This window comes from Balaenoptera physalus (assembly GCF_965194825.1).
Source record: "Balaenoptera physalus genome assembly, chromosome: 7".
NCBI classification, from domain to species: domain Eukaryota; kingdom Metazoa; phylum Chordata; class Mammalia; order Artiodactyla; family Balaenopteridae; genus Balaenoptera; species Balaenoptera physalus.
Genome location: NC_138886.1, coordinates 99,834,648 through 99,845,103, shown reverse-complemented (window position 1 = coordinate 99,845,103; position 10,456 = coordinate 99,834,648).

Below are 10,456 nucleotides of genomic sequence, written 5' to 3'. Positions count from 1 at the left end.
TACAACCAACTTCTCAGAGAGCATGCAAGCAAGAAGGCAGTGGAGTGAAATATTTAAAGTGTTGAGAGAAACAAAACAAAAACAAACACCAACCTAGAATTCTGTACCCTGGGAAGTTATCCTTCAAAAGTGAAAGAGAGGGCTTCCCTGGTGGCGCAATAGTTGAGAATCTGTCTGCCAATGCAGGGGACACGGATTCGAGCCCTGGTCTGGGAAGATCCCACATGCCGCAGAGCAACTAGGCCTGTGAGCCACAACCACTGAGCCTGTGCTCTGCAACAAGAGGGGCTGCGATAGTGAGAGGCCCACGCACCGCGATAAAGAGTGGCCCCAGCTTGCCACAACTAGAGAAAACCCTTGCACAGAAACGAAGACCCAACACAGCCATAAATAAATAAATAAATAAATAAAGGAGTTCCTTTAAAAAAAAAAAAAAAAGTGAAAGAGAAATAAAGACTTTCTCAAACAAACAAAAATTGAGGGAATTTGTTGCCAAAAGACTTGCCTTATAAGAAATGTTAAAAGAAGTTCTTTAGATAGAAGGAAATAACATAAAGCACAAGTGTGAATCTACATAAAGAAATAGAATATTGAAAAAGGAATAAGTGAAGATAAAAATTTTTTAAATGCCAATCATCCTCTAATAGGGCTTCTTAAAACACACTTCAATCAGTCTCACTCAAAAAAGCTATAGACTATCAACGGGGGTTGATAGAAACTGTAATATCCTCTGCATAATGTTTGCACTTGGTATGATAATCTCGATAAAGCCATTTACATAGAGGAAAGAGAAATAGTAAATCCTTATGGAAATTCTGCTCTGTTATTAGGAAACAATCAGAAACAAGCCCCCCAAGGCTCAAATTCACTTTAAGACAAAAACAAATACTCTACACTTACTCAGGGTATCATAATAATTTTCTCAACTATGATAGGCTCTACTTTCTCTAGTGTATTTTCTATTACAGTTTCCTGAAGATAAATATATGTTGAATAACCAGCAAAAATTAAGTCAAAGGATTTGTCCAAGAGCCCATAGACTACCAAGAAAGCTACAGGGCAATAAAGCCCAGGAGTTTAGAGACAAAGCCGTGAGAGAAAGGGCTGGGCCATATGTAATGGGGAAAAGTCATTGTCATTGTGTTAAACAGTGATAATTGGGGCTTCTGCCTGTAAGAAATTCATCATCTGATTTTTTTCCCCTAAAGAGCTCAGATGAAAAGTCTGTAGGTAAAGGGGAAGAGGTGTGTTGGAGGAGGGAGACTCCAATTTTCATCCAGAAGCTCCTAGCCTGGAATAGCTTCCATGAAACCCTGTCAATGTTGGTAGTGAATAAATGTTCCACTCTACCACTGGTGACTTACTGGAAAGAAAGGCAGGTCCAAGAGTGTTCTGAGGAACATCTATCTCAGCCCATTCACTCAGATTATAAGGGTCCTAAAATGTAGAACTCAGTTCTGCCAAGTGTCCTTCATATAACACAAGCTGGTCTAGCTCCTGTGGGCAGGTGGTTTTTCAATCCAGGAATCCAGGGCATTTTATAATAAAAGATAATCTGTGGCTGGCAGAAAGGAAAGTGGTATCATGAAATTTTTACTTCCTTATGCTTAGGAGAACCTGAACCTGGAGTGTGATATGTTGAAATGGACAGGGTCCACACCAGAGGGCCAGGTCGGGGTTCCAAGGTATCCACATCTGGTGTTTGGTTGAGCAGAGAATCTCTTTAAATTTTGAAAATTGGGCAGTTCAAATCAACGGAAGATTTTTTTCTTAATTATTTTTGTATCATTGAAAATTCATAATTTCAAACAGAAAAAATGTTTACAAAAACTCATTGATTAGATATAAAAATGAAATAGAAGACTACTTCTATCTTCTATCCTACATAGCACCTAGTTGATTTGCTTTGTCATTTTTAGGTCTCTCTCTCACTATATTTTCTAGGGCCATTGTCATAAGCTCAAGTGGCTGCAGCTTTAATAGGGTCCTGGTCAGTACCTGGCCTGGATCTCCTGCAGGCACTCAAATATTTGTCCATGCACTTCACTGTATAGTTCTCCATGCTTCATTTCAGCTGACCCATAAATTTTAAAGATAAAGCAATTTTGTTTCAATCTGGCTTTTTGTTTAGTGATTTAGGAATAAAAAAATGATGACTAAACTGAATAGAAAAGTCTCCTCAAAACATATATATTTCACAAAACTCCTAAATCTATGTCATGTCTTTCTTACTTTTTCTTCAAGTCCATTAATATTAATTGATGCTTAATTTTGCTTCTTATTCCACAATGATGGAAATGCACCCATCAGTGCTGAATTGGAAATTGTTTTAACAAAGGTATATATATATATAGTAAGTCCCCTACATACGAACGAGTTCCATTCCAAGAAAGCGTTCGTAAGTCCAACAAATTTAGCCTAGGCACCCAACTAACACAATCTGCTATATAGTACTGTACTGTAATAGGTTTATAATACTTTTCACACAAATAATACATAAAAAACAAACAAAAGATAAAGAAAACATTTTTGAAAAGTACAGTAGTACAGTACAACAGCTGGCATACAGGGGCTGGCATCGAGTGAACAGGCAAGAAGAGTTACTGACTGGAGGAGGGAGAGGAGGTGGGAGATGGTAGAGCTGAAGGATCGTCAGCAATAGGAGACGGAGAGCAAGCTGCAATTTCACTCATGCCTGATGTTGATGGAACGCATGTTCACATCTTTGAAAGTTCACAACCTGAAGGTTTGTATGTAGGGGACTTACTATATTTAAAACAGAGGCCATTCAGAATGTGAGGCACAATGAATACAGCAAGAATTGGCGGAATAATGCAGAGGAAAAATACCACATTCAGATGGATGCCACAAACTAGCCCCAATCAATTTTATTCTTACAAATCACTAAACCAAACCTACCTTAAAATGTGTCCCTCTTCATCCTTGCTCACACCATAACTTGTATCTGGAAGGACTAGTTCTTTTTTTAATCTAAATTTTACTCATCCTTCAGGTTCTACTCAAATCCTACCTTTCTATGAGGGTGTCTCCAAGAACCCCTCCAACAGCAGTATCATTCCTAACCAGGACAGGAGTAGAGCAGGAGAAATGGGGCACTGTGTTCCCACAAGGGTTGACTGTTTTTTCACATGCCTCTATTTTGAACCTGCCCAGGGTCCAAGGCAACTGAATATTTGTTCACCATCAACTGATTATTCCACTTTCTCTTCCATACAATGAATCCAGTCCTTCCTTATCTTTCCAGAAAATAATACCTACATTGTTCTCGGTAATATTTCTGTATGATTTGTCTCACCAATAATGCCTGAACTTCATGAGCAGTCAGGCTTAATTCTCGGGCTTTTGAATATGTATTGTTCTCTTCTGAATAGGTCAGTGCTAGGAACCCAATGCATCTTCCATAAATACCTATGTACTTTATTTTGATTTTAAGTTTCCCCAAAATTTCCTTTTGTACTTCTGTTTGTAAAACATGAGGCAAAATGTATATGATCCTCTTTTGGACTAGATATAATCAGCTAAAACGTTCATTACACAGATTTTGACGCAGCCCAATTGCTGGGAACAGTGAACTGCACAATCAAATTCATGCATGGCCTGTTAATGGTCAGCCTATATGTTCTGAAGGTCAATAATTGCAGTAGCGATCCACCGTTGGTGGGCTTTTCTTTTTCCTGGTCAGAGCAACTAAAATCCTCCCATCAGCACAGAGCCTCATAAAAAAAGGAATCAATGACAAAAGGAAAGGAGAGGCAGAGAACAGACACACACGCGCACGTGCACACACACGCACTGTTGACGCCACGCACTGAAGTATTGTATCGGTGTGCCCTCTCAGGCTCACCGCTCAACAACAGAGAGCCACCCTCTCTGGACTTAATCTTCTGTTCTACAACTTCATGCAGGTAATTTTCTTCCATCTACTTAGGGAAATGAAAATAATATCTCCATTAGGAAAAATGACCTCATTGACAAAATAAATGCCAATATATTTGCCTAATTATGTATCGTGAGGTCTCACATGTAGCTTGCATGTATGTGTATAATTAAAACTGGTTGATTAATATCCCAGCATGCCTTTTGATCTTCCTGCGTAAAAAGGTAAAGCTGAAGAAAGACTTCACATTCCTCTACCCCAAGAAAAATCAAGAAAAAGTTGAGCTATGGAGTATGATATCTTCATTACTATTAAGAAAACCTTAGATGTTTGCTTTTCTGGTTTTATCATTTTCAAACGTTGTGTATATTTTAGTAAGATAAAAGATTTCAATTCAATTTAGATCATGTCTATTTAGCACTTGTCCAGCACTCTCCTGGGAATAATATGTAGCACCAAGAAGACATGTTTCCTGCCATGAAGAGAAAATTGAATTAATAAAATCAGTAGCTTAGTAATTTGCCAGTTTGAAGTATCAATGTATATTTTGAGTATTTTAAATGCAAGAGATATAACTGCTATTTTTCTTTTGGAAGTGCAGAGATATCCCTCAAACTCCCTTGCTACTTCCCCTTATTCTGAGCTGAGTCTTAGAACATCTAAAATGTGCTAAAATGTCACAACTGATTCTGGAACTAAGAAGTGTCACTATCTGGATGCTTTCCCTGGTCATGGGTGAGATTTTACTCAGTAACCTGACAGTATGGGGAAGAGCTGAGCTCCATTCCAATTTGTCCAGAGGTGACTGGGCATTTTAAAGGGAGAATGAGGGAGCGGGGAGGGGGAGTAAGCAGGGGCTCAAGTACAGTCAGGGAGGTTAAAAAAAATCACAAAAGGTAAGTAAGTAAATCGGGTTTGTCAGTGAAAGTGATTGGGCCAACTGTGTCTGCTAGCTGGCAGTTACCAAAGTTAGGATTTTATCCTCCCCAGAGACAGGGAGGCAGAGGCCCTATACTTCCTAATGATTACATTTTGAAGGAATGACTTTCAGGTCCTTGAAAAAGACCTTTCTGGTTTGTAGGAGATGGAGATACCTATGAATATACCTCAAAGGAACAGAGGAAGATTTATAATTGTAAAATTTTCTTAGTAAATGCTCTAAGAAAAGGGACTCAGGGGGCTTCCCTGGTGGCGCAGTGGTTGAGAATCTGCCTGCCAATGCAGGGGACACGGGTTCGAGCCCTGGTCTGGGAAGATCCCACATGCCGCAGAGCAGCTGGGCCCGTGAGCCACAATTGCTGAGCCTGCGCGTCTGGAGCCTGTGCTCCGCAGCAAGAGAGGCCGCGATAGTGAGAGACCCGCGCACCGCGATGAAGAGTGGCTCCCGCTTGCCACAGCTGGCGAAAGCCCTCGCACAGAAACGAAGACCCAACACAGCCATAAATAAATAAATAAATAAATAAATAAATAAATGAATGAATGAATGAATATTAAAAAAGAAAGAAAGAAAAGGGACTCAGGGACCTATCGTCCAGTGTTGGCTAGAAAAAGTGGTAAGGTCTTTTGAAAGTCTTGAGCTTTATCAGACAGGTACTAAAAAGGATTGTCCCAGGGCTGTGGCCTTGGGCTGCCAGAAGTCATGCTAGGGTTGGTGACACCTCTTGGTACAGGGTTTGCAAGGAGTTGTTATGTTGAGAGTTCTTTTTCAGTTCTCTGGCAGCACACACTGGGGCTCTTGGCCGATCTCAGGACTTACCTCATCCAGGAAAAGAGAGACCGGGAAGGCATCATAACCTGCTGCTACCTCCCACACTTCTTCAGGAATTGCCCTGGGAGAAGCAGTCACAGCAACCCACGCCCGGTGTGGAGGGCTATCTTCCTGCATCAACACAAGTCCAGCTCTTCCTGGGAAGGCAGGGCCTGGTGCCCTTTCAGAGGCTCAAGTGCCCTCAGGATCCCAGCAGGAAAATGCAAGTTGGCACTATACCTGATCTCAGAGAGACAGCAGTGAGTGGTCCTGAAGAGAGATCTTAGTTCCCTGCCCAGGAACTGAGCCTGGGTAACCTGGACGAAAACCAGGAATCCTAGCCACTAGACCACCGGGGGCTAGAGGCTAGAAGCCAAGTGGCCCTAGCTCTTTTCCCCATTTGAAAGCAAAAATGTTTCAAGGAGGCAAAAACTATAAAAACAGTCGCAAAGGTTATTATTAGAGACACAACATAACATGTGGGAGAGCACACAGAGAAACGCTTTGTATTTAAGACAGAGCAAGGCAGAGATACACCCCCAGAGAGGAGTGGGAGTGTCCTGAATGAGGAGCACAGAAAAGAGGTGATTTAAATCACTTATATAGGACAGTCCTTCCGGCTCTTTGTTTATCTTTGGCCAATTATCTTGTTTCTTTTTTCACACCTGACTGGTCCTAGGACCCTCTCCAACATGCGTGTGCAACTTTTTGCTAAGATGGATCCCACCACAGAGGCCTGTGAGGGCATGTCCACACATATTATGGGATGGCACCCCCTCCCTTTTTGACCCTCAAGGAGGCTTCCTGCACATGTGCAGACAGGGAAGTTTTCCTTGACCTTAGGAGTGGTCATCGTATCTCTTTACTTCAGCAGTGCTCATCTTCTGCCAGTAGCTTTGTCCTTGGAATGTCTGGGTGAGAACAAAGCTTCAGTTTTACTCCACTTGACAAACACCAGCTGTCCAGCCCAGGGACCCATCTATCTCCTACCTCATACCCAGTTCTGCTCTTGCATCACTTCTGCGTGTTTCCTGGGTTTTGATTTTCCAATCAAGCAGTCTTTTTCCGGGAGCATTTTTCCAGCTCTATTTGACTCTTCCCATAGGAATTACACACTCAGAGCACAGTACGTTACCAACAGCAAATGGAATAAGCCTAAGGGGAAGGTCCCACTGGGGTCATTGCTGTCTACTGGGAAAATGCTATCACTAGACCATTATGGCTCCAGGAAAGTGGCACTAAATCAGAGTGTTGGCTGGCTTCTAATGTCAACCTTTATCCCTTATTTGTGCAATGACTCCTGCTTAAATTAAGCATTCCGTTCCCAGCATATGGCAGATTTTCTAGAGAATGTGCTGTGCATATTACCAAATTAGTTTACTTTGCTGATATCCTTTAAGTTTCTGTTAGACACCTGTAAATGACAAGTCTTTTAATATGTGAAAATTTTTTCCAGGGAAATTCTAATCAACCATGAGAAAAAGAGATAAAAGGTGTTAGATTACAAAATTACAAGCATTAGGTAGGAAAGCTGCTATGATTCTGGCAGTGTTAATATTTGCTCAATGCATATACTTACGTGTAAGCCTAAATCACCCAATTTTCCTTCACTATGTGTATCATTTTACTCTCCATATGTGTTCTAGCCACTTAAGTCAATTTGAATGTACTTACCCAATTAAAATCTAAACTTTCTCTGTTTAAGCAAGGAAATAAAGAGTCCGAAAAGAAAAAAAGAGAATTCACCCATTCAATGCATTCTATGAAAAGAAATGAAAGATAGAATCAACGAGAAGAAAAAGTCAGAAGTCACCTCTTAAGGAAACCTAAAGAAGTTAAATGTTTGAGCAGATCAAGTAGCAGACTTATTTATTAGATTCTCTCTTTTATTCTCCTTACTCAAGAGGATAAATACAATGCAAAATAGAAGGGCACAGTCCAAGTACTTAAACAAAATGGGAAACATATTTCTGGTTGAGCAAAGTGACTTGGCCTCAAGCCAGTAAGAAGCAGACTCTCTAAGCAGAATCTGTGCTAAGAGATAGTTCACCATCCAGGATAACCCAATTAGCACTGAGCATAAAAAAAAAAAAAAAAAAAATGTTGACAAGATCAAAATCATCCATTGTTTACATTTAGAGAATTACATTGAGGCCTTAATTGTCTTCTGAGATACTCATGGTATTGTATATATTCTCCTTTCTAGAGAGATAAGCCACGTGTACTTTTCTATGTATACTATGCCAGTAATTGAATTTTGCCTTAATTTGAAAGCATTGTAGCTTTAAAGGATCAAGTGCAATTTGTTAGGTTCAAACCCCTTTCTTCAGATGAAATTGTATGTAGACACATGTTATAGAAAACAGATGAAAGCAGTTCTGCTCTGCCCCAGACAGCCTCACCTTCCTCCATAATCTCCCTGCAGGCTCCAGGGCACATAGATAGAAAAGGCACTTCACCAGGAGTCATGAGACCTAAATTCTAGCTCAGGTCTGGTCACTGCCCGGCTCAGTAACCTGCACCAGTCATGATCTCTGGTGCCTCAGTTGCCAAGTGAATAGAGAAAGGTCACAAATTTCCTTTTGACCTCTGAAGTTCAATTTCCTTTTCAGTTTTTTTTGTAATTTCTTAAAGTAGCTGAATAGTTTTTTCATTCTCCTGAAAGTGTGAGAAGCACAAAACATTGTGTGTATATTTCTAATCAAATGCTAATATTTTTAAGTGGCCAACATCTAGTGTAGAAAAAAATGCAAAAAAATTTTTTCAAATAATAGACTTTTATTTAAATTAGCAAAGCTTGTTTTCTCAAATAAAGTACAGTTTAATTCTAAAACTCTGAGACAGTTTTAAAGCATTAAACCAGAAGCTGTAATATTCAAACTGTCAAGAATCTTTCTCAAGGCTCTAAATATTACTTCTGTGGTAAATGAAAGCACTAGTAGATTTTTTTTTTTAATTACCTCAGCAAAAAGGGAAAAGGAATAACCACACCTGCCTTTCATTCCCCAGGCCCTTGTTTCCATCCTTCCTCATGGCAATTCTAATGTTTTTAGGTAGGGACTTGGGGCAGCTTGTGGTAGCATATGCAGATTTTATTTATACTGTGGCTCATGAGAAAGTGACAGATACAGAAATGAATGGAGCCAATACTGAGATTTTGGAGTTTCAGGTGTCATTTGAGATGTCACTTATCCATTACCTATTCAGGAAACATTAAGTCATTGAGGTTTTTTTGTGCTCGAGGCACAGTTCTACGTGCACAGACAGATCCATATAAGATGTGGGCCATGCACTTAATGTATTATTTAGACCAAAGATAGACACTGAGATTTAGTATGGGGATTTTGAATAATACTAAATAGTACATACAAAATATAGTAACACTTGGATGCATGAAGTACTATGAAAACAAAGCCATATTCTAGAAGGGTAAGGAGGAAATTAGTTAAGGGCAAAAGGCTATGATGCATTTAGAATTGTAGATTACTCTTTTTAAAAGCTTGAACATTCACAGCTAAAAGCTCTAGTGACTATTGATGAAATCTAATTGAGCCAAGAAGAGTGATCAGATCATGATACAGGTCTAATTACTGGGATGGAGGGGAAGGAAAAAGGATTGAATAGGAAGAATCCAGGACTGCAAACCAGTTCTGAGAACGTTTCTGAAAGGGAAGCCTTGAGCCGAAGCTGTTAGAAGAGTCCTGTGTCTCGTGGGAATGGACCTGCATCTGTAGCCTGCAGTGCTCAGTCAATGGCTAGAAGCAGTCTGCAATCTCAGGATTGTGTTCTGAGGACGGTAGCTGGAGCCGTCAGTCAGTGTTCCAACCTATAAAAGAAGACTTGAGCGGTGCATTTCCGTAGCTGACCAACAGGCCAAGTATGTGGGCTATATTGAAAATGAAGGAATGTCATGGGGAAGGGGTCGTTGAACTGTGGATAAATATTTGGATCACTTGTCATGATAAATGACACGTCTTTGTATTATTTTCAGGAAAAACTATTAGCAAACCCCAGGTGATGAAGAATCTCTCCAAATGCAGAGAAACTTTCTGTGGAGGCTTCCAGCTTAATTCGAGGGTCCGCCGCAGATACAACCTCCTGAACTGGTGCAGACACTTAGATGATAAAAAAACCACACACATAATTATGTTATCTTCAGGCAAGCATCTAAAATTTTACAGTGCAGCTGTTTAAAGATTTAAACACTTACTTTACATCCAGAATTAGGAGGGTGGTAATACATTTAGCAATAAACATAATGAACATCACATGTAATCTAGTGATCCCCAATCTACACTTCAACACTGAACATCATTATTATCACGTTTTTTTTTCCCCCAACATTAATTCTTCAATGATGGTAAAAATGTCAACTCTAATTTAATTTAGAGTCTCTTATGAAATAAAAATAATGAAATATAGCTAAACTGAATGTACCCCAGTTGTATTGAAAACAAAGTAATCTTTCTGAAGCACCGTGGGCTCAATAGCCAGTAACAGAAGTAATATTGGAGCAAAACTGGCTGAATATCCCAGTGGTCACAGACCTGAAGACTGTGGGTTGATAATGCTGGGAGCACAGAGTAGAAAGAAGTATAACATGCTCTAAAGCAGGGCCCCTTAACTGGGGCTCCATAAACACTGTGGTGTAGGGGACAGGACAGCAAACTGGAGGTAGCAGTGCCCACCTCTGCCACCTGACTGCTGTGTGACTGGAAAAGCCATTCACTGTCTCTGGTCCTAACTGACTGTCTTTCAGGTTGTCAGGAAAAGGGAATACAGATTTTTGGACTGATTTCTTGTTCAGAGCT